This window comes from Cyrtonyx montezumae, unplaced genomic scaffold, assembly GCF_038088225.1.
Source record: "Cyrtonyx montezumae isolate F1298 unplaced genomic scaffold, pur_monq_1.0 scaffold_15, whole genome shotgun sequence".
Taxonomy (NCBI): domain Eukaryota; kingdom Metazoa; phylum Chordata; class Aves; order Galliformes; family Odontophoridae; genus Cyrtonyx; species Cyrtonyx montezumae.
The window spans coordinates 8578988-8604058 of NW_027071881.1; the positions used below are offsets into that span (position 1 = coordinate 8578988).

At 48.1% G+C, this 25071-nt stretch overlaps 1 long non-coding RNA gene across 1 annotated transcript; it reads left to right on the forward strand.

Moving 5' to 3' along the window:
• Positions 1-103: 103 nt before the first annotated feature.
• Positions 104-23618, forward strand: LOC136045874 (uncharacterized). The gene is made up of 4 exons (XR_010621933.1): positions 104-205; positions 3881-4037; positions 5735-5898; positions 23441-23618. It is a non-coding gene; the product is annotated as an uncharacterized LOC136045874 (long non-coding RNA).
• The last annotated feature ends 1453 nt before the right edge of the window (positions 23619-25071 follow it).

Genomic DNA, 25071 nt, shown 5'->3' on the forward strand with positions numbered 1-25071 from the left:
ATATATTCTCTCTATAAAAATAGATATAAGAGATTTCTAATTCCATACAAACGACAGTTGCTCTGTTAAAATTAATAATAGTCTATTTCTTTGTGCAGTACTTAAATATGAGGAGACCCTTCAATAAGTTTGCTTGTGTTTGGGAAAGCCACGTGCCCTTCGACTGCACCCAGCCATGGCAGCTCACCCCACAACAGACAGGCAGGTGAGTGGTGATGGAGCAGGAAGCTCTTCTGCAGAGCTCCCAAAAAGCTTTGAGACCTCGATGCCATTAAATACCTCTTTAGGCCTTAATTTGGTGCTGCAGGGTCAGACAGGGCTCGCAGGGTTTGTGTTGAAGAGGCAGTGGTGCTTTATGGTTAGAGTTAGTGAGAGTTTGCCTGCCAGCTCTGTTGGCACAGCCAGGGACAGTGCTGGGTTTGGTCACGGTGCCAAGCAGAGCAGCACCTTTGGAGCTGGAGCTTTGAGTGCTGCACGGTTTGCCCCCGATTTAATAAATGCAATCCATTAATTGGATCATTGCCTGCTTCTGCAGTTAATTTCCTGGATATTTTTAAATGTTAAAATGTAGTTTTTATAGTCTTTCATTATTTTTAGCCTTAAGCTCAACTATAATCGTCCCTGTAATGTAACTGTAAAAAAACTCAAGACTTTATATCATAAAGGAGGACATTAATTGTCATTTTTTGTGTACATCAGCAAGATCAAAACATGCTTCCTGATTACTTCTGTTTGTACATAGAGTTTCTTTGATATTTAGATACAAATAAAGCAGTGTGTTTGTGTAATTTGAAAGTCAATTCCTCCCTCCCTGCTGCTTGTCGTGGATTCCTTTTGGAAGCATATTTACCAAATTGATTTTAAAATTCAGTAATTGCCCTTCCAAAATGATTTCTCAATAATCAAAACGTCCCTCAGCGTGGCGGCAAAATATTTGTCCTTGCAGCTCAGCAGCCGCGCTCCCCAGCTCTGCCTTTCTGCCACGGTGAGCACAAATCTCTTCATCCCCCAACATCAACTCAGACTGCCCCGGGTTCCTGATGGCCACACGGTCCCAGAGGTCCGAGTGGTCCCATGGAGGCACAGAGGGTGATCCTGTGGCACGTGGATCCCCCGGGCACAGCAGGGATTCCTCCAGCGAGGAGCGGAGTTTGTAAATGTAATCAACCTTGAGGTCTTGTTGCTTCCACAGGTGCAATTAGCATCACCATCTGCTAATCCATGATTAACGATGTTTACAAATATGCTACAACATGTTAAAATGTGCCTGCGTTCCTTTTTGGTTTTTCCCCCTCTCCCTGTTTCGATGGGGTTTCCCAGCTCCCCGTGCTCCCCATCAGTGCAGACGTTTTGTTCTCATTATTTAAGAGTGGTGTTCCACTCCAGACCAGCTGTAGGAATGACAAGTTCAACTCGGAAGGTCGGTGCTGCTAAGTGGGATTTAATTGCGTGGGGGCTGAGGTACAAACTGGTGAATCTGAATAATAAAACTTTCTGGGAAGCGACATATGGCACAGTTTAAGTAAATCTTTATTGATCGTCCCACGACTGATGTGTTAATGGCTGGCAGTCTTTGCATTGGGTTTGATGTTGACGTGGAGTTTTAATAACGTCACCCAGGAATAGCATGGCTTCTAATAGGAGGGTTTTATTAGGAAAACAAACAAACAAAAAAGTGTTTTCTATTAACTGCTTCTTTCTTTTCAACACAGATTGGAATGCTTTGTATCCCGCTGTATGTCCTCCAGATCTAGGTGACGTGTAATTGCTCGGTAATTGGTAGAACCATGTAAAAGCCATGGTATTTGCCAGCCAACCCTCCTAAGTCACCATGAAATTGAAGTGTGATATTTATTCTCTATAAAATTTGCGACCCAAATGTTGTGTAACATCAGGCCTGGATGACTGCGGCTGCGTTTCGCAGGGCTGTGCTGCGTGTGTGTGGGGCTGACACCTGGGGGTGGGAAGGAGCTGGGGGGTTGGGGTGGGGGGGGGTTTGCTTTAAGGGAAAGGCTTTTTAACCTCAGTTGGGCTTCAGCCTCTGAGTTGTTAACGCTACCTTAAGGTCCAGCTCAAAGTGATGGAGGTTTTGAGGTAGCCCAAAGGGAATCCCGTTCTCGAGAGACGTCCCTGCTTGGAGTGAAGCATTTCAGCATCTTGTTAAGGAGGGTGTTCAGGTGCGTTTGTTCCTTAGTGATTTTTGTCATTTAAATACAGTTTTAGTCCAGAGCCCTCCAGCCCTTATTCCTGGGCAGGTTCTGCCCCAGCTGCCCACAATGTGGGGGGAGCTCAGGGACGGCCCCTTGCCCACTGCACAGCTTTGGCTGCACACAGAGGTAATGGACTTGCTGATGATCAATAATTTTATATACTTCAGAAGTGCAACAACATGCTTTAGCTCCGTGCAAAGTTAAACCTGCCAATTTTTTCTTTCATTTTTCTTTTTTCTTTTTTTTTTTCCCTGGCCTGTTTTAGAAGCTGCAACATCAGCAGTGTTTCTCCTGCACTCCACAAGTCTTAGCTCAGCTGTTTTCTCCGGAGATCCGAAATGCGGCCGCTGCAGATCCTGGCAGTGCCGTGCTCCGTGCCGTGCAGGTCTCTCTGTGAGCTTTGGGAACCTGCAGCTCTTCTCAGCATTCCTTCACTCTGCTGTGACACAAAGGGTCCTGAGCGCTGTGGGTGAGCAGTCCTGCCTGGCTGGAGGGGCTCAGCTTTGTGTTCTGCAGCAAAAGAAAGGAGCCCTGGTTCTGCCCGTGCCTTCATTAGCACCTGGTGGTGCAGCAGGGCTTTTCAGGCCCTATCTCAAGGCTTTTGCTGGAGATTACATCTCTACCTAATGCGCATTTTTCTCTAAACAAGGATGCTAAATGGCCTTTCAGTTCCCTCTGTAATGCCTTTTTTAATGGATGGTCCTGAATTAAGAACGTGTATATATATATATGCGACTCCTAAGAATTTTCTAAGTGATACTGAAAACCCATTGTGAGGTAGGATTTCTTCTTGCAAAATTATTTTAATGAGGTTCCAGTTTATTTTCTGGCCATATTTTACTTATTTAATCCTCCAGAGGCGTTTTTCAGAGGCAGCATCTCATTTTCAATGCAACTATTTTTAACGTTAGGGAAAACTACCTTGCTGAAATGCATGAAGGAAGAAAAAAAAAGAACCAGAGGAAGATGTACGAGATAAGAATAAACTTGAAAAGCTTTGAGGTGGTTTATGGCTTCTCTTGAAAGAATAACACTTCATGTATTTTTGTTATGGTGTGGTTTAATGATGCTTGCAGGGAAAAGATAAGGTAGAAATGGAAATATAAAATTAAACCAGCAAAGTGAATGTGATTATTTTAGTTACTAGTATTACCTGGGGAAAATGCTCTGGGGTTTTTTTATCTAGTCTAAATATTTGCTTTTTGAAGAGGGAGAGCCCTCAGCAGCGCCGGGCTGTGATGCGAAGCGCTCCCTGGTCCTGCAGCCAGACAGGGACTGCTCCCTTTTGTTATTGTTAAGGACATTTGATGGTTTTTAAGGGATCTGTGCCTCACAGCTGAGTTTGCTGCCCTTTGGTGTACTGCCCTGCCCGCAGGGATGGGCAGCAGGACATGGGCACAGCTGGTTTGTAGGGCATGGACCTGTCCCATCCCATCCTTGCCCTGCGTGTGGCCTTGAGTTTCACCAGGTAGTTAATTTTTCAATTTCATCCATGGATCTGCAAGAGCGTGGAGTCTGTTTACAATTAAAGTACTTGCAGATTTATGCTTTTAATTCAGATAGCTGAAAAGAAGCAGTTTCTGTGTAGGTTTCTTCACTATCAGAATCTAAAACAGATTATTATGTAAATTTTTTTTCGATCCTAAATTCATTATAATATTCAATTTCAGGAAATGCTCTTGACCATCTGCTGCTGCTCTAAGAAACGAGTGTTGGAGATTGTTTGCTACCAGAAATATCAGAGGTATCTGGGATAGATCACTGCAGAGTATAAGGGCAGAGTGCAGCCACTTATGCGAAGCCGTGCCACGAGCCTGGAGTTGGAAGGTACTGCTCCTCCCCAGCCCTGGCATGTGCTTTTCCTGCCATTATTCAACATCTGAATGATAATCAAAGATTTTTTCTGACTCCACTTCCAGCTTTACCCCCACACATCTAGTAAAATCTCTTCTGAAAGAGTGGTGAGGCATTGGAACAGGGAAGTGTTGGAGTCGTGGTCCCTGGAGGTGTTCCAGAAGTGTGGAGATGTGGCACTGGGGGAAGTGGGCACAGTGGGGGGCTGGGGGTTGGGGGTTGTGGAGGTCTTTTCCAACCTAAGTTATTCTGTGGTTCTCTGATGGCAGTGATGGGTTAACTAAGGTGATCTTAATGGTCTCGTCCAACCTGATTTATGCGATTCTCTGAAATCACAGAGCATAGCACGTGCTGGACTTTTATTTTTCTTCCCATCCTTCCCTCACGTACAAACCGTGAAGCTGCTGTTTCCACAGCTGGAGCCCTTCCTTCCTTCAGCATTCACGAAGAGAGCTGCCCCCGTCCTTTCCCCGCTTCGGGGACATTTCTGCTCTGGTCTCGTGCAACCCAGTGGGGCGAGAAGGGCAGGACCCCATTCTGGGAGGCAGTGCTGAGCCTCCACCCATGGGTGCTCCCCCTGCCCTGACTGTGTGCCCCCGCAGTGTGTGCATGCACCCAGCAGCTGCGAGCGGCCCCGCGTTCGATTGCTGCGACCGCCTGGGGAATATTGCTCACTAATTATAGAAAACAGAAGACGTGTTCCCCTCCTCTTGATTTTTTTTATTTTTTTTTTGATAAACATTGTCTCCTCTCAACAGCCGAGTGTTTAATTAGTGTTGATTGCTGCTCGTGTGTTCGATAACTGCTCATCAGACGGAGGTGTCCACTGATGCAGCGTGGCCTGGAGCAGCGGAGGGTGCTGCTAATTAGGGATGCCATTTATTTTGGGAAGTCATGTGGACAGCAGCCCGACTTTTAGGTTAAGTTTCAAGGTTAAAGGGAGACGTTGTGAATAAAAGAGATGGCCCATAAGAGCCAGGAGCTCTGATGGCAGCACCATCTCCAGCATGGGGGCACCCACGTGGGTCATCCCTGTGTGTATTTCTACACATATGTAGTGCATGTGTGTGTATATATGCACGTATGCAAGGCACTCCCATTGAGAAGAGGAGAAAGAAGACCTCAGACACTGAGTTCCTAAGGGCAGCTGCTGATGTCATCAGGAGGACTTGGCACAAACGGGCTCCTCTCTTTTCACAGGAACGTGTGCCTGTGCCAGGTTTGCCCCAGCACCCACAGCAGCATGAAAACACTGAGGGGTACAGGAGCATCCCTTGCCATGGGCACGTGGGAGTTCCCAATTCTAGCACGGTGGGCAGGGCTGGGTGCTGCTGCATGGTGGTGTGAGCAAACGCCGGTCTGCTGCGTCCCTGTCCCCATTATTTATTTATATGTTTATTTGCTGTGCCACCTGACAGCAGTGATGGAGCTGTCATGCTTTGGTGGCCACTGGCTCGTGATCCAGCACCTGTTCTCTGCGCTTTAATCTCTCCTCTCTGCTCACATAGAGTCTATACGTAACCCCCAGCCAAACAAAACCTGAAGAAAAATCAAATCTAATTATAAGCCATTGATTTCTCTCCAAATTTGCTTCTAATACACTTTTTGACTACTCCTTGATTCCTTTTTTTTCCCCCCCCCCATTTTTCCCTTCCCCTCTCCTACCCCAGCTGCTCAGTCAGCAGCAGCCTCCTCCCGTGGCACCAGGAAGCTGCAGCCTGCAGTGTGCACACCAAGCCCAGGAACAGTAGGAAATACGTGGATGGACGCAGGGATTTTGCTATGGCCAAGCAGTAGGGATGATCTGTGTGATGCACCTCATCTTAAGGGACAGGTAGGACTGCACAGCTTTCCTGACAGTTTTTTCCCTTCCCTCCCCCTGGGTTCTTCTCTGCGTGCTGCTGGATGGGCTGGGGTTGGGGATGGGGCAGGACGGTGTGGGGCCAGGCAGTGGCATGTGTCACCCTGTGGCTTTTTGTTTCTCGTTGGCTTTGTGTCACCCCTTGGCTCTGGGCCACGCCGGTGCAGTCAGGGAGGAGACCCCAAGGCCGTGTCACTGCCACCCACCTGTCCCTGGTGTCACTGCTGTGAGGGTGATGTTCACCTCCAGCAGGAGCCCCAGGAGCACTGAATTGCAAGGGAGCATCCAGATGTATCGTGCGAGGTGAAATACTTGAGCTGAAGACAGTTTGGTTGTGTTAATTATGGAAATCTAAAGATAATCTATATTTAATGTCAAATTTTTCTCAAATCTACTAAAGAATGAGGAGAATATATGCACATGATGACATTTAAATGAAGAACAAGGTGCAATTAAACTCCAAAATGTACAGTAGACTAATTGGGAGAGGATGACAAATATAGTTATCATCAGCAACTAATTAGGGACCTGCTTTAGCTTTCCCTGCTTGATTAATCTTGACTAGGTGATAATAAGTTGCACGGGACCAGGTACCTCACGTAGCAGTTTGGTGGCAGGAGCTGGTTTGTGGCTGGGGAGCACACGGGCTCAGGTGGGACATGTTGTGTAGGGGCGTGAATGGGTTCTGTGTGATGGGGTGGTGTGGTTGGGGTCCCCACCCCGTCTTGTTTTGAGGTTGGTGCTGAGGATGCCTCGGTCAGTGCGGCTTCCACGTTGTTTTGGCATCTCGTGGGCAGTGCCACAGGGTTTGTGGGGATGGTAAACACCTCCACTGAAGTGTGAAGGGGCTTTTCCCTTCCACTTGTTCCAGGTGGCTCTGGGAAGGGAGGTGTGCCCGCTGAGCCGCGTGGCACGTGCCAGCCCCACTGACACCGCCGAGATTTACATGCTTATCTCTTTGCTTTGAAAGGTAAGAATAATAGTAAAATGTTAATGCAGCACTCTGTGTGTAATGCTGTACATAAAGGAGTGACATGATGTGAGAGACTGATAAATCATGGCTGCTTTCTGACCGTCATCTGCACAACGTGCACAACTCATGGCTTCTCCTGGTGCAGGGAGCCCAGAAAGGCTCCTGGGAGCAGTTGTTGGAGCTGGGTTTTCACAGAATCATAGGGGTTGGAAGGGACCTCGAGAGATCATGGAGTGCAACCCCCCTGCCAAAGCAGGTTCCCTACACCAGGTTTTATGGCACCCATGTCCCTGTGCTGCCTACACTGTGGTCCACACATCCTGCTGGCATCACTGTGCCAGGAAAGCAATGCCACGTGCCACGATGCTCACACACTGAGAGGAGCACTGTGGCTGCAGGGATGTCTGGGTGCCTGATGGGTGATGGGTGCAGCCATGTGCTCAGCCCAGCCAGCACTGTGCTGGGGGTGAACTTGGCTCGGTCACCATGGAAACAGTGCTGGCCCCAGCGCTGCTCGCGTGTGCACGAGTCCCGTTGACCTCACTTAGAATTATTACCTTTGGCCAAATAAAATAATTTGTGTTAATAAAGAGACCATTTTCACTCGGCTTCCAAGCAAGCCTTCCCCAGAAGGCAGAGTGACTCCTTAATTACACTTTTACTGCAAGGTGATTAATGTTCAATATGTGATACTCCGTTTAAATAAGTCGCTTATTAACACCTTTAATATGTTTTAATTTTTTCCCCCCTCTTTTTCCTCCTCCCTGCTCCCCGTGGCACGAGGTGGAGCTCTGCTCCTGGGCACAGCACCCACGGGCTGAGCCACAAAAAGCCCCAGAATGGGGAAAAACCCACGTGGTTGGGGTCAGCAGCAGTGAGGTGAGATGGGCAGTGTGCTGGAACCGACTGTGCTCCCCCAAGTTCTGGGGACGGGGAATGCACGTTGCTGCTACTGCACATCCCTAAAGCTGCACCTGTGTTGCTCTGAAAGTGCATCTGATCCGACTCTTCGTTGCATTTCATCTGTGCTGTCAGGCCAGGAAAGGTCGCTTGGGTGCTGATTCCTCAGTGCAGTGTGAGGAAAATGATTGCAAATGTTTCCCATGACTGAAACGGATTGTTTCTCAGGGTTGCAGAGAAAGTTGGAAAGTTAAAAAGTCGTTTTATCTCAACTTCTTTTAGGAGTAGTTTTATTTGTGCAGCAACAGATGTGTCCAGGTATGTTATTGCTTGTCACAGGGAAGGCTGTGTTAGCAGTGACAGCCCTTTCCACATTGCTTTGCTTTTCACACGTGTGACTTTTCCAGCGTGTGCTCTGAACAAATCTTGGTGTGATTTGCAATGCTTCACAACGGCTGAGGGCGATGCGTGGGAAAACTCATCTTAGAAAGTACATAAATGCAAATCTGATGTAGTTGTGGGGTGCACACGGGCGGGGAGAAACCACCAATGTTATTTCCAGACTGTGCAGTGGAGAGGTGCTCCAAGGGATGCTCTGAAGGATGCTCTGAGGCTGGCACTGCTCTCCTCCTGCAGCCTGTGCAGGTTTGATGCCTGGGGCTTGCTTTCTTCTGCTTTCCTGTGTGTCAGGACATGCTGCAGAGTTTAAATCACAAAGTAACCAATGGTTTCTAAGTGAATTTGCCCCTTAATTTGTCAGGAGGAGCTTCAGAGGAGGTGCTCAGGTGCTCTCGGTTATAAATGTGGTGGAGCTCCTTCATCTGTTTTCTTTCCTACTCTGTGCCTTCTGCGTGGAGTTGGACATTTGCTGTTGCACTGAAGGAGTGGGATCTGCCCTTTGGTGATTTTGGTTTTGAGCACTCATTAAATGATGAGAACAGTTCATTTCAGAGGATGCCGCTGTACAGCCCCGTGGGAGGGGGACGCGTGCTTTCCTCTGGCTGTTTCCCCGGGTTTGGGCTGTCCCCTGGTCCACTTCCATCTCCTCCTAGTTTCCATCCCCTCTGAGCAGTTCAGGAAATGGTGCAGCTTTGCCCGGGCTGTGGAAAGAGGTGAAGCTGTGCTGCAGGAGGGTGTGAGAGCTGCGGCGGTGCCAGTGCTCAGTGAGATGTTTCCTCCCATTCCCCACCCCGGGCAGAAAGACACCGTGCTCCTCCACCCTGCATTTCCCCTCCAGATGTTTGTGAGCTCATTAGCTCCCAGGGCTGAGCCGCACATCACCGCGCGGTGCCTCGAAGTCATCCGTTCCAGGACTAATTCTCATCTGAAATGAGCTTTCATCACATTCAATAAAACTTCAGGTAATTGTGAGAGCGGTGTTTCTGTAATGCTCGAGGCCCAGCGGATGGCTGCAGCCCACCCTGGGCTGCCCACACCCAGCAGTGGAGCAGCTCCGTGCTCCCAAAGCTCAGCCCCAGTTCTCTCCCTCTACGGCCGTGGCCAAAGCTGAAATGAGAAATTCAGCAAAAATAAAATAAATAGGGAAGTGCAAGTATGAAGGCAAACCCACAGAGGCGTGTACCTGTGACTTACAGCCCGCAGCTGCTTTTATGGAGGTTACTTACTCTCTGTAAATTGATGAAGCTTAAAGGGGAGGCTAAACTTTTAGCCGATATATAGGTGGAGTGATATTAAATTCCCGTACTAAAGATCATCATTAACCTGTTTGTTTTTTATGGGGCTAACAGTAAACACAATGGGCTGTGAACAGCGCTTTTAATTATTCCAATGAATATTCATAACGTGCAGGACCTTGAGAGTAAATAAAGGCAAGAAATTATTCTGCAGAGCTTGATATGCAGAAAGAGCCTTAAACTCAGAGGGAGCAAACTGAAATACACTCTGTGAGTGTCTCGTCCTGCAGTTGCTCTGTGTTGAGGGGACGCAGCTCATGCTCAGCAGTTTGTTGCAGAGCCTCTGCTTGCGAGCTGGCACTGGGGACTTCAGGGTAACTTTGCTCTTCAGAGTTCCTGGTACAGAGATGGAGTACCTCATCCCCACACGGGGTTCGTGTGTGCAGGGAGATGTGTGTGCAGAGAAGGCAATGCTGCGTTTGGGGACGTGAAGTGGTGTAACTGTAGGCACGAGAGCTGTGTTCTCATGTGGGTAAGCCCTTTCCTGGCTGCTCGGTGCTGCTGGCAGAGCTGGGACACCAAGGATGTGACCTCAGGGTTGAGCAGGAGACGCAGGCACCGTTTCTTTGCACAGCTGATGATGGCCCCACACCAAATCCCACTCTGGTGGAGGTGGGACAAGGACGGGGATGGCTTTGCATGGTGCCCAGCCCTCCCCATGCCTCCCTCACCTGTTCTGGCTCGGCACCAACGTGCTCCCCACCCCGACTGCCTTCATTATGGGCTGCTGGTCCGCCAGACCGCAATGCATTTATAATTTTTATTGTTATATCTTTTAATTTTATTTTGCTTTCCTTGCTGTCTTGGAGAAGGGAAGATAGGAGTCCATATTTATTACAGTGCAAACGATCTACCTCCGCGAATGTATGTATCAGTTAATTTAATCTCAGCGGTTTTATTTAAACTGTTTTTCCTTCCTTTCTTTACTTCCCTCCTCCCACCTCTCCCCCTCTTCCTCCTCCTCTTGGAGCAAGGTGATCAGTTTGTTTAAAATAATAATAAAAAAATAAAGAAAGATGGAAAGTAAAACTATCCCGTGCCTTTTATAACCGGAGCTGAAAAGGCTTTTTCTGGTTGCTACGGCATCGCGCTGCCGTTCCCGCTTCCGCCGTGTGCCTCCCGTGGCCCCCAGCCTGATTGACATTTACAAATTACCAAGCTGAGAGTGTTCAATCTTTGACCCGTGTGTTTCTATTCAGCAATGAGTGAGATTTGCAAGCATTTTGTCATATAATTACTGCAAATCCCTTGAAAATTTCCACAACAACGCCTAGATGAATGGTAATTTGTGCAGACAGCCGCTGATGCCTTTACAATGCACTAAGATGCAAAACAGTCGAATTTTTTATATATATATATATATTTTTTTTTGCCTGAAAATTTCTTGGGGGGAAAAAAATGTTGTGCATGTGAGCGTGCTGTAAAATATTTGGATTGTTAGATTTATTTGCTTACACAGCCTATATTTGTGCTGATTTTATTGTATTGACTATGTGCATTTTTTTCCTCCCGTTCTACAGTTTTATTGTGCGTTGGTCATATGCATACATCACCAGCATTGTTCTCCAGGAAATTTATTCCACCTTTCAGCGTGCTCTTGATAGGACTTATTGCATTACTAGTTAAGTGCTGAGATTTGCTACTACAAAGATCTGAAACAGCCCCTTGTAATGTTTATCCGCCAGCCCCAGCTGAGGTCATATGTTCTCATAGCACTTGGTGTGGCACGGCCACGTCTCACGGCCGCTGGGATCCAATGGAGTCTGGGATGGATCCAGTGCTGCCCGAAGGAGCAGATGACAGCACCTGTTGAAATCACACGTGTTTATTCGTTACTGCGTGTATTTGTCTGTTGTTGTGTGTATTTTCCCACCTGTGTCAGCGTGGTTGCTGTGTATTGGCCAACGTGCCCAACCTCATGAGTGGAACCACCAGCAGCGCTTCGGAGTCACTCAGATTGCCTTTCCAGACTCTCCCTCACTGATGCTACAGTGATGTATGCCTATTTATTTATTTATGTGTACATTTATGAACGGTGTACAAACCTTCCCAGAGGCTGCAGGAGCAGTGGGAGCTTCTCCTCTTGCAGACTCACTGCAACCCCTGCAGGCGTTGTGATAACCAAGCTGCATTTCAGTTGTTGGCACTTTTTTCTTCCTCCTGCCACTGGATGGTTGTGTTGGCTCTGCTGTCTGGGCAGTGTGAAATGCTGGGCTGGTGCTCCTGTCGTCGTGCCCACTGCATGGCACAGGGATGCTGGGCTCCCCAGTCCTTCCCATTGTTATTTATTGTCACCGTGCTGTTCTCACCGAGTCAGGCACCGCTTTCCCTTTGCTGAGGGGTTTCCACTCTTCTCTCCGCACGCGATTCTCGTGAGCGGTGGAGAAGCGCAGACTTTGGGCTCTGTGAGCACATCGGTGTGCACGTGTAGGAAGGAATTGTGTAGGAAGGAATTCTAGGGGCTGCTCCTTCACATCACGTCCCTGCAGTTTGTGACCAGTTGGGTTGGAGGCCCTGGGGTGGCTGAGGGCAGGTGGCACAGCCCTGTCCTGCACACCTTCCGCTCCTGGAAAGACCGATTTCTGGTGGGGGAAAAAAAAAGAAAATAAACTCACAATAAAAAGAGGTTTTCTCAAAGCATCTCTCCCAGCACTGCCCGTCCTGAGCTGCTGTGTGCTGGGTCACTGTGACAGATCAGAGGGAGAGTTCAGCAGCAGCAGTGCCTGAACAAACCGCTGCTGTCATTAGGCTGGAAATGTAATCTCTGCGGAAGGAGAGGCCATGGTAGACTTAGCAAGATCTGTTCACGTTATGGGAATTTAATGCACCTGGTAGAAACTAACTGCAGGTCATCAGTTTTTATTGGCATAGTGCAGACGTGCAGTGTGATGAACTGATCTGGCAAAGCATTAACAAAGATAAAAATAATAATAATAATGAAATCCCACGTCTGTGGGCTTTGGTTTGGGTTGTTGGTTTTTTTTGTTGTGGCTATCCCTGAGTTGGGAGTGAATGCTGCACTTCAGGTGCTCGTCTGTTCTTCCCCTGTAATTTCTGCTGCTGTGCCACTGATGTAGATGTGCTCTTATGCAGAGTTCACAGATAAATTTTTGTCTGACATGTATCTAGAACTTCTGTAGTCACCTACTAATTTAAACCAATTTGCCCTAGGTGATGGGTGAGTACACTTGAAAATTAAATGGGTCTGATTTAAGCATCCCTTCTCCGAAGCCAAAGATTATATAATTAAATTAAAAGAAAATGTGTTTTATAATAAACTGTATTTCCTCTTGGCGAAATCCAATTTTGAAACAAGATTGTAATATCATATAGAAAAATGTTTTCCCATGGGTATTACCAGTCTATTTCATTTAATTGTTTTCACCCATCGTATGATGAGCTTTCAAAGTCGTGGAAGGGGCACGGTTTTACAAAGAAGAAGGGGAAAGGTGGCAGGGAGAGGGGAGGATGTCCTGCCAGGCCTGGGCTGGTGACGTGAGGGGCTCAGTGAGCAGTGGAACCTGACTGCCCACAGGGCAGGAGAGCGGTGGGTTTGGGGGCACTTGCAGCTGACCCTCAGCATCTCAGGTTTTCCTTCCACAGCTGTAGTTGGGCGTTTGAGGAGGCTTAATGAGCCATGTGTTAAAGATTTTGCACTTAAGCAGAAAATGTTTAACGCTCTGGGTCTGAGTGCGGGTGTGCTCCTTCCCCAGTGCCGCTGTTGGTGTCGATGCTCGGGGTCGGACGATGCCGTGGTCTCCTGGGGGAAGCAGGGAGGACTTCTCATACGTGGGTTTGGTGTCCCAGCAAAGCGACTGCAGCAGGGGGAGCAGCCTGGCGGGATGCTTTCAAGTCCCCATGGCCACAGATGGGACCATACCACTTCCTTCCATGTCCTGTCAAACAAATCTGCATCCCTGCAGCCGTGATGTTCCTGGAGCCACTGGTTTCTCCATGCCAGCCACGAGCTGCGAGCTGGAGCCCCAAAATGAAGCCTTGCTTGCGGGCTTCCCGGCTGTGCTGTGCTCGGAGGCCTCGTTAAACCCTTCAGAGCCTTTATCGGGGACAGAAACATTGACTTTCTGGGAAAATGTTGATTAAAGCAACAGCGAGTGGGAGCTGGAGGGCAGTGCTGCTGGGCCCGGGCCGAGGAGCGGCGCGGCGCGGTGATGCGATGAGCGCTGCTCAGGTCGGGCTGCGCGGGAACGGGGACGCGGGAGGGAGGAAACGCTTTCTGTGGTGTGCAACCGCCGTCAGCCATTTTAGGTTTCTGAATCCTATTTCCCTGGTGCTTCCAAGAGAAGCTTTTGGGGGAGTCCCCAGCTAAAACTCAAATTTGCATTTAAATGGAGTTTTTCTCTTTTTTTTTTTTTTTTTTTTCTAATGAGCAGGATGCATGGGAGACTCAGACTATTAGGTTTCCTTGTGGGAGAGTGCGGAATTCTCTCACCTTTTACTTCCCACCCCCCTCCCCATCCCCTTTAATGCACACTTTAAATTAGACATTAAAAAAAGGGAATAGTGCGTCTTTAAGGAGGATATAATCATAAACAAATAAGTCTCGTTGCCCTTGCAGCAGAACTAATCTTCCCTCAGCTGAGCTGTGATATAGATCAGTAACAAGAGCCACGCGCAGGGGGTTCCTTTGAAATGCATAATACCTCCTCGTATAAATTGGAGTTGGTGTGATGGAGCTGTGAGATGACATATTGTGGCATGACCCCTCTCTACTGATTGTGGGTGAACCCTGCAAAGGTAAATCTAACACGGCGCACACATCAGACAATTTCATTTTCATCACCCAGGGACAAAAACATAGCAACAGAATCTTTTCAAATGATAATCTGCATGCTGGGCGGAATATTTTCCCTCCCTCCCTTCCCGTTTTTCTTTTTTTTTTTTTCTTTTTGCATGTTCAATTCATGATGTAGGTGAAAGGAATTATAAATTGCTTCCAAAGTTCATTCATTCCCTTCTTCTCATTCTTCCCTTTCTTTTCCTCCTTCTCCTTTTGCTTTTGTTCTCTTTTCCTCTCTACCTTTCTCCTGTCTGTTTTGTGGTGGGCTTTTTTTGTTTGTTTTTGTTTTTCTTGAAAGAGAAAAGGACACTGCGAAAGTTTGGCATTGTGTACGTGTAACTGATTCATTCTTCTCATCCCCTCAGGGACATTCCAGTAATAATGATTTATAGGAGTGCAAAAATCTACGCTCTTGCTGTCACCAACTAATATCCCTCCTCCTCTCCAAAAAGGGAGTTTTCCTGGGGAAAGATCTCCCCATACGAATCCTTCTCCCCTGCTTCTCTCTGCTCCCCCTTCCCCTTCCTGCACCATTCTGTTGAAGTACTGGGAGCAATCAGCTGACGTGCATCACGCCGGCCAGGAATACATCGTCCTGCAAAACCCTATCTTGTCTAGAACTGGTCCCAGTTGACTGAAATGATGTTGCATAGCTGTTCTTTGTTCTTTTATCCGATGGTTCTGTGTTGTGATATTTGCAGTCTTGTTTCTGATGTGCTGTGCTGTGCAGGGCTGGGGAGGCACAGGCCCTGCTGGGAAGGACAGTCCATGCTGTGTAAGCAGGCCTCGAGGTCCAGCAGCCCGGCACTGCTCCAGCAGGAGGGCTGAGAGCTGCCCAGGTTGGGGCCGTCACATCATCCCGTCATCCCGTCCCTGATGCTGAGTGACACAGCTATTGTGTGTGCGCAGAGCGACGCGGAGATGGCTTTGTCGGTTCCACGTAGCGTGATGGCCGTCTCCTCCTCACCGAGGAGAGGAGCAAAATTGAAGGAGAAGAGGTCAGGAAGACCTGGTCATCCCCTGCCCTTCTTCCACACTGCTCCTTCCTCTGGATGGAAACGAGGGATGACAGCTTGCGTGCCGCCTGGGACTGCTGGGATGCAGAAGGACGTATGTGAGAGCAGGGCTGGGCGGTGACGCTGACACCGCGGTGACAGTGACAAGTTCCTCCATTAGGAGGGGTCCCCACCATGCCCCCAGCACCAGCCCTGCCTGGTGTCCCATGGCTGCCATGGGGCAGTGGCCAGGGAATGGCTTTGTGTGCCCCATTGGCACGTGGGTGCAGAGCTATCTGGCCATCCAGGCCAAGGTGGAGCGAGTGGGAGACCTAAGGGTAGAGCTGAAATGCATGATGCTCCCATCTCACCTTTGCTTCACCGGTCACAGAAGCCTCCCTCGGCCTATTTACTCTCTCAGGCATCTATTTGTAAAAGTTATTAGCAGATTGCTGGTTTTCTATCAACCTCAGGCACCATTCTCCCAACGACACCGTTGTGCTGTAATAAAATGCATCTGATAATCCTCAGATAAAGGCTGGGGAGGTGGGAGAGAGGAGGGGCTCTCACATGGATCCTCCAAGGGACGGGGGCTAGAAAAGGGTTAAACCCTCGTGTTTCTAAAAGGCTGAACTACTGTATGTTGTAGTTTTCAACTGCAAATCATCTTTAATAGCAGACATCACGGGATGGCTCATTACATTAAGCTATTTTTCATGCTATCTCCTGTAATATCCTTTAATCCAATGCGTTTCAAATCACCTCAGGCTAAAATAAGAGACATAGCGATGTAATAGCCTAGTGTATTAGTGGGTTAATTGCCCTGTTGTACTTTCTAGTAGATATCTCTGGAATGAGTTCTCTATTAATTGTAAATTGCTTAATACATTTAACTCCTTGAGCAGCTCCGCGCCGTGTCTGCGGTGGGCGGCCGAAGTTTGGGCGGTGTCCTGGCTGCATCCCACCGCGTGCCCGTGGCCGTCCCCAGTGGGGCACCCACGGGAGGAAGGCGTCAGGGAAGCATCCCATGTCAGCCCCGTGTTGCTTTCATCCGGGGAGGATGAATGGGCGGCTGCGCAGCGCTGCCGTCGGATGCGGCGGCGGTCACGGACGCACGCGGCGTTCGGTGTCGCACGAAACGCGCAGCTGGTTGTTTTCAGAAATGACTTCTGTAGCAGTAGGCAGACGTGGCTGCAGATTTGCAGTCAACTCTTCTGAAGATTGCAGCGTAAGAGCTGGCGGGTTCGCCGAGGGCAATGCCGCTCCTGGATCGCTCCCAGGCGGTGCGGGAGGGATGGAAGGAGGAGCAGCCCAAGCGGTGCTGTGCTGTGTGCAGGTGAGGCATTGCTTGCTCATCTCTTCAGGGACATTCTCGTTTCTAAAAGTGCTGGCAAAAACGTTACTGCAAATTTAAAGGGGAGGTGCGGAATAGGAGTGCAGAAAAGCACCGTGCTCTGGAAATTGAGGAGAAACTTTCCTGAAGTGCCACCTACTGCTTAAAAGCAGCAGCAGGGCGTGGGGATTTGACCTGTGCCTGAGAGCTGCCCAGCACAGTGCCCACGGCACACAGCTCTGCGCCGTGTCTGCTGTGTAAGGGAAATACAACGCCTGTGAGGCTGCAATCCAGGGAGCCTTTATGTAACACGCAACTTCAGACGCATGCTCCAGTTCCAGTGCTTTTAACAGAGCAGCTCCTTACAGCTGGAATGTTTAGGGGAGGTGATGTTGTGCTTGGGGTGGGAGCTCAGCAGGGCTCCCCTGTCCCAACCACCACATGCAGGGTTCTGTTCCTGCTCACATCACCTGCAGAGCTTCGTGCACGATTATTTGGGCTTAACGAAATAGCATCACTGTATTCCAAAACACAACACAAAGGTATGTGAGAGACAAGCTGGGTGAAATGTTTGCAGCCCGTAGAGGAACGTTCCTGTGGAGCTGGGGAGACAGTTGTTCTGAGAAGGAAAGACACCCAGTGCTTACAGAGCTGGAAAAAAATCCATCGAGTAATTCTCTCTCTATAAAATAGGTGGTAATGCAATCTGAGCTTAATTTTGATGGCACGCTGTACTTCATAACAGCGACAACACCTTAAAAAATGTAATGAAAGGGCCTGATTTATTACCGAAATAATCCATTCAGCACTCCAATAAATAAAGGGAGAAAATACAACCAATGTTTCAGGAAAAAAAAAGAAAAAAAGAGAGAGAGAAAAATTGCACCGCGTAGCAGTTTTCTGCAAACGCATCCAGAGGCTGTGCCACATGGTTTCCCTTGATTTTTTTATATATATATATTTTATTTTTTATCGATTCAAAGCCAGATTTGCAGCTCAGGCCTGGTGTCTGCTCTGCGTTTACCTCTAAAATTCCAGCTCTGATGCACACACAGTGGCTCTTGGGTGGCCACGGGGAGGAGGAGGGGAGGGGGAAACCCCTGTGCTCTGCCTTGCAAATATTTGATTTCAAATACGCTCTCGTAGCTGTTATGAAGTGCAAAGCAAACATGTTTTCTCCTCGTGCCAAATTTGTTTTAATAACGCAGTGTTACTTCTGCACATGTCATCTGCAGCCTCGCTCTGTTCCGGTGGCACTCGGCCCGGGGTGAGGGTTGGGTGTTTTATGCTCCCTCTCCTTCGCTCCCATTAATCTGTTTAACATGCTGGCGATGGCAATGGCAGCAAAGGCGATGAAATCCCTGCGTGGCAGTGCTGGTGATGCCGTTGTGCATGCATGAGGATCCCGAGCTGCCCGAGGAGGGTGCTGGCTGTGCCCCCGAGCCCTGCCCGGCCTAATTGGGCTGTTTGTTTGGCAATAAGTGATTCCTGCCTGTCGTGGGCCGGATTGTTTTTCACACCATTAAATGAAGTTCTGCCGTATTGATCCCTGTTTTTCCAATTTGAAGCCTGGAAAGTGATGAAGACATTTTCTTGTTTTCTCATGTACTTTTCCCTCAGTTCATTTAGGTGAGCTGTCTTTAGTTCCTCGCTCCGCTCGCTGTAATTGCTTCTTCAGAGTAATGCTGCACCGCGGGCCCTCCACGGGCAGAGCGAGGAAGGCCAAGCTGAAGTCATCAGCAGAAGGTTGGTCACAGATGACATCTCCAGAGCACTGTCTGCTGCTGGAGCCTCAGTCAAACAGTGCCCAGAGCTGAGGGCAGGACCACAGGACAGCTTCATGCTGCTCAATAATTTGGCTCCAGAGCTGGAAACACCACGGGATATTGGTTTTCTTTGGGCGCAGATGTCGTCCTGTGTTGGTGTTCGGGTGTTTGTGAGGCGTGCAGGGGAACGCAGAGAGGTAGCTCCTTTCTGCTGGTGTCTGTGGGGATGTTCCTGCTCCCTGCGAGCACAACATCAAGAAGAAATGTTCTTTCCCTGGCTTATCTTGTAGCTGTGCAGATGGGAAGCACTGAGGGCTGTGGGTTCGAGGTGCACGATCTGTCCTTTGCTCTCTTGGCATCTGTTATCATGGAGGCCCCCGCTCCTGAATAGCCTTGCAAAGTGCTATTACAGTACCAAACAGTCTGTAAAATAGACGAGAGATAGGGAAAGGGATGCAGCAGAAAGATGAGCTTGTGCCAATATATTATTCCAAGAACAGTAACAAATCCAGAGTGTGGTTTGAAGACATGGTGCCATGCAGATACACAGGGACAAAGCTTGGGTTGGAATGACACATTTCAGCAAGGGAACTGCACTGGACATGGGAAGGAGCAGAAATTCATGAGTCAGAAAGGTTTCAAAATCTCCTTCCCTTCCCTGCGATCGCCAAATCCTCAGAAAGAGGGTGAATATAAGGAAAGGGGGTAATTCTTAGTACCAGGAGATGTGGTCACCACCTCAGCAGTAGGAAAGAGATTGTGTGTGTGCGTGCTTTTTTGGTTTGTTTCTTTTTTTTTCTTTTTTAATTTATTGTAAACTACCTTATGACAATTGGTGATAAAAGAGCTGAGCCCTTTCAAAAATCCGTTTTAATGAAACACCGTATGACCTCATAGATATGCATAGGATTTAGAAATAACATGGATTTTAATGAAGGTACTTGAAAGGTATGGTGCCATATTGCAATTTTATGGAAGATCTTAGATTAATGAAATTAAACGTGAACTGCATTGTTTAGATGATGAACTTAAGGTCATATCTGCAGCATTTGAAAGAGAAACCTTGAGTGGAGAGTGTAGAATCATTGATTTAGACCCTGGTAGACAGCTGAATAGCAAGCATTGAAGCATGAAGGTAAATTCCCATATTTCATTGTTAGAAGGTTAGCTGGTGGCTGCCAGCTTTTCAGTGATAATCACCAACCAATTCCACCCTGTTTCAAAAAAGATTTTGCCTTTGTGTGCTAAGACACTTTTAAAAACCATTACTGTTCAAAGCAGGGGCACGCTGTATAAAGAGAAGCTATTTCTGGGAAGTACAGGATGGCAATGAGTTGATGCTGTCCTTGGATAGCGATGCTATTAAGTTCATTAGGATAATCATCCATTTAAAATGCTTATAAGGAGAATTTAGACTGTTTGAGGGTGCCAGACACCTCCTACTGCAAGTCATAGAATCAGAACTACCTGTCACCAGTAATTAGCTCTTTTGCTTCCTTAAGATGGTTTATAAGACAATGGCCCTTTCAGGTTTAAGTACTGTTTTCCTCCCAGGCACACACAGGCGCGCAGCACACACACACGCAGGGAATGGACGCGTGCACGTGTGTTGAAGAAATAGACGTGAATTTATACAACAGGAAAATTGCAAGGAATGAAATCCTCGGGCCTGAAGAAGAAGTGATAATGGAATGATACTGCCAATTACAGCTCAAGAACAGTGTTGTCACAGGGAACAGCTCATGGAGATGGAAGGATGAGGGGAGGAGAAAAGGTTCCCTTTTGACAGTTTGCCGTTAAAACGAATTTGTCAAGGATGTTAAAATTAGATTTAACTGGGCCAGATCCTCAGATGACATAAATCAGCCTGGAGACTTCAAACCATGAGCTGGCCACACATTCCTCTTTGTTCTTTCTTCATCTTTATTATCTGCATCATAACACTGCCTGAAGGCTGCAATGATGCTTTAAGCCCCATTGTCTTAGCGCTGTACCGATGCAGTAAGAGAAGGTATTGCCCTGCGTTCCCTGCTCTGGGCACTGTTTTTTATCACTTAAAACATCTGTGGGTTTTACAAACCAGGGAGGGTGAGAGGAGCTGCTTTCCACAATGGCACAAGTGATCAGTTTTTTGCATACCAGAGTGAGAACATGGAGATGGGGGCAAACCCAAAGAGATGCTCGCAGGTGGGAACGGGGTGGGTGTCATTCTGTGTGTGTTCACCTCCAACCTGAGTTTCTGGCAGGCTGAGCGAAACTCTGCCACGTCAGGAGAACTGCCAGTGAAGAAATTAGAGAAGAAATAGTGTTAGATAATGGTCATAAATGCGTTATGATCATTCCTTTCATTAGAAACTTCCCTGTTTCCTCCCTGGCGTACACCAGAAACAGCTTGCACGTAATTTATTTGTGTGTGTTTGGGGAGAAGAGGCAAAGAGAATAAAATCTAAGCCATTAGACATTCAAAAAGACAGCTGGGAGATGTAGGGACGTGATGCTTATGAAAATAAATGGAAGCCATGTGTCTAAACCCCGTGGTCATTCTTGAAGATCTTGTCCCTAGTAGCTATCTGGCAGTCCATTCCCAGTGGGGCACTGCCTCTCACATCCCCAGCATGCATCCCGGTGCAACTGGGCAGTAAGAGCAGCTTATGTGGGATCCAAGGGGGCCAAACCCAGCTGTGCACCACGCACAGCTAACCAGCGCTCTCAGTAAGGAGAGCACATAACCATGCACATCCTTGAAATGTTACAGAGCATCACAGAGGGAAGCTTGCTGTAGAGAAAAGTCAGAGTCCCCCAGCAGGTCAGGGCGGATCCAGAGGTCTCTGCCACGTGCAGCTCTTGGCATTGGTCAGACTGACCTGGTTCTGTGGAGCTGCTTGGCCGAGCTTTTCACAGGTCCGTACCATCCCACTCTGTGCTAAATCTGCCAACAAATATTTTTTCATTTTTTAAAGAATCTATTGGCATTGGCCACTTCAGAAACGCTGACCCATTAAGTCTAAACAGGCAAGTTAGGGTGTGTTAAATATCAATTGATTATAGAACCCATATTAATTGACGTTTAGCAGCCCCACTAATGGAGAGGAGCTCATTACATAGCAGTTAACCCTCAACGCATATATATTAAATAATCAATTAGTATTTATTTAACATACAATCACCTCCCTATTAGAGCTAAATTAAAAGCCTCTTTATGGAGGCCTAGCAGAAAGCGCTGCACTGTGCTAACCTGCAGCCAGGAATGTGCATTAACTGCGTGGATCTCCGTTAGCTCCACTGCCCTTAAAATACTTTAAGTGACAAACTGGAAGAAGGGTATTGCTGTTACACCTGGCCCTGGGCTGGGATGGGGCAGGGGGAGGCACAGCTCATGATAAATCTTCCATAGAGCCGTGGCAAGAGCAAGCACAGCTCCTGCAGCACAGCGTGCTCCTGGGAGAGGCCAGGATGAGAGGGAAGGGGGGGACGGGGGCAAAGTCAGAAGTTCCCCTTTGAGGACAGATGGGAAAGGTGCTGCCTGTCCCGGGCTGAGCTCTCTGTGTGTTTGAGACATCCTTCAGCTGTGAAAAGGTGGCTTTAGCACCACGCCTGAAAGCAGGTGGTTCAATTAAAAGTCTCTCTAAATGATAGGGTGGGTGGAACTAAACAGAGAAAGGTGAGCTGAATTTCTCCAGAATAAACACGGTGCCAAAAGAGCGCCCGTAGCTCTGGGCGGGGGAGGGTGCTCGTGCTGGGGATGTGCAGTGGGTGTACCCCAGAGATGTGGGATGCACAAGGGGAAGGCCTTAAACTAGGAGAAATGTATTTTCAAGGGTATAAAAAAAAAGAGAGAGCAAGGAGAGAGATGTGGGCAGACAGCGAGGCTATATAGAAAGCAAGAGGCAGCGTGGTTGGGTAATGGAAATAGGGCAAACTGGGGAGCTCGGAAAGGAGGAGAACTAAATTGCTTAAAATGAGTCTCTCCTGTGTTATGTCCTGAGCTGCCATTTCCATCTGTGTGGAGTGCAGAATATAAGCAAATGGATTTACACCAAACAGAGATAGGAGTAAGGTCCTGGCAAGGAAGAGTAAAGCACGGAGCAATTCTCTTTTCCTTGGAGCCTCGGTGAGTTTTATATTTGGGTCTAATAGGTCCCAAACCCATCTGGAGTTGAATTATATCACCCTTGCCCTATGCAATAATCTGTTTTCTGGTGGGGGAGAGCTGGGAAATCAAGCAGCTTCTCCAGAAGTCAATTTTGGTTCTCAAAATGGAGCCAGCTTGAGAAATAGTCATTGATCCACTTCTCAACTTGGAGCAAATTTCCATAAAAATAATCAGATGCTCCCAGCTGCCAGAATGTGTAATGCTGCCTGTTTCCCTGGGTGGGGTGGGAGGGCTGGGCGAACTGGGGCTGAGCAGGCATGCTCACGGCTTTGGGCTTTGGGTTCCTCCTCTTTGCCATACAAAGTCTGCATTGGGAGTTGCACGGGGGAGGGGATGGGAGAGGATGCCTCGACCGCCCTCTTGGCAAAAATAAATGAGCTAATGAAAGCAAGTTGTTTGGCCTCGTCCTCAGCTGATGGAAACTGGAGCTGCCCTATCAGCCTTAAAAAAGCCTTGATCCCTTTAGGCTCCTGAGAAAGTATCTGTGAATAACCCAGGGAATGCAGCTTGCTGAGACACCCTGGAAACTTGGGGAGCTCTGGGAGCAGGGCAGCTGATTCCATTCCTACATGTGTGCAATGGGGTTTGTGTGTGTCCCCCCCCCCCCCCAGCCCCTGGCTGCCCCAGAGGGAGAGTCCCAGCCCCTCTGCATCTGTGGCTGTGGAGCAGCAGAGGGTGCCAAGGGGTGTAGGGGCCACAGAGATGGGGCAGGACCAGGCACATAACCAGGGATGTTCCAGAGGGGGGAGTTTGCTGAAGGGGTAAGCAAAATAAAACAGGAGGAACGTGGTAATGCTTTGTGAAGGGTGAGGGTAATAACAAACCTGAGAGAAATATGTTACTTAAAACATCCAGCCAAAGACCCAGACAGGATTTTACTGAGAACATTTAATTGTATTTCAGGCCACCTCTGCTTTTCATCTCTGCTGTGGAGTAAAGTGCAAGCACGTGTCAGTTCCTGCCCCCCAAAACTCGGGGAGGACTTTGCTGTTTGCTGCTCTACAGTGGAAAGAGACCTTCGTGCTCTTCTGCCTCCAAGGACAGCACCAGTTGCCTGAGCAAGTGATGGTCACCTGTATTCACAGGTATATGATGTATTTTTAGCACCTGCAATAAATTACTGCTTCTTTCCTTACAGCTTCTGGAAACATTCCCAGTCCTTGGCGTGTGCATCAGGACTGTTGTGCTGCCACAAAGAGGGAAGTATCTCGTTCTCCTGTTATTTATCAGCATATGCCATAGTGTGAGGGACCATGCTGGGGGGGGGGAACCTTGCTGTGAGGGGCACTGGGTAAACACAACCAAAATGACAGCAGTAGTCCTCATTGCAGGGCGTCAGCAACTCAGACAGCCACGTCAGTGAGGGAATTTGAGAGATGGGATGTGACACAAGCGAAGGGAAGGATGGGACAGCCTGCAAACACTGAGCGAGCTGCGTGATGTTTTGTAGGTGTGTTCATTCTCTGAAGCACCTCGAAGGAAACACAAATGAAACTACCCTGGACGGGTCTATGGGCAAGCAAGATCTGCTGGAGCTTCATGTTACAGATGTAAAGACTTCCTTATCTCATAGAGATAACGAGAGGGCTTTTGGAAAACTTGAGGAAGCCATTGGAGGGCTGTTTGTGCCTAACAGCACAGTGGGATGTCTCACGGAGCCTGAGGAGCAGGGAGTTGTGCACTCTTCTATTAATAACAAGCAGAAGGAAGTAGCAGAACAGAAGCAGCGGAGCAAATCCAAAAGCCAATGCTCCACCAGACAAACAAACAACTCACCAAACAAAAGCAGATCGATTTCCGAGGTAAAATTTGTTGGCAGTCAGGATGGGCCGATGTTTCCTAAAGCAACCAGTTTAATCCCTCCATTCTGCAAAGGCAATGCCAAACAAAAGAAATCTGCTAAACATTTTCTATTAGCCTGAAATTTTACCGCAGAGAAAATGATAACGCGGAAGGAATTTCCTTGGGAAAGGAAAGAGAAAAGGGCGCTGCAGAATTAGTTCAGTTCAGATGACTGCAATGCTAAGAATGAATTCTGGGGCAGGACAGTAAACTCAGCCATGAATATTAATTCAGCTTCTTATCATCCAAGGAGTTCAGTCACTGAAGCCCATTCAGAGTCTGTCTGGTTCCGCAGGCTCAGAGGGATGCTCCAAAAAAACTGCTTTGAAAATCCCAATCCAGACACGTGTCCAACTTTATAAAGATCCTCCTGTGTGGCTGCAGAGAATAAGTAATTTCTATCTGTAACACGTTATGAAGTCCTCAGGAAGTAGGCACCAGGGCAGTGTAAAATGGTTACTTTAGCAGTATCTTCTCTTACAATTGCTTGTTCCCATCTCCACGGAGGGTGGCTGGCAGCACCGTGCTGCAGTGATTTAAGCCCACCAGGCTCCGGTGTGGGCTCTCTTGTGAAGTGCCTGAGCTGCTGTGCAGGACTTGGCCATAAACTGCACAGCTCAAGGAAGATGTTGCTTGTTTTCTAGGACAGGATGAAATCACCCCGTGTATGTCCTCTGTCTATTGCCTCTCCG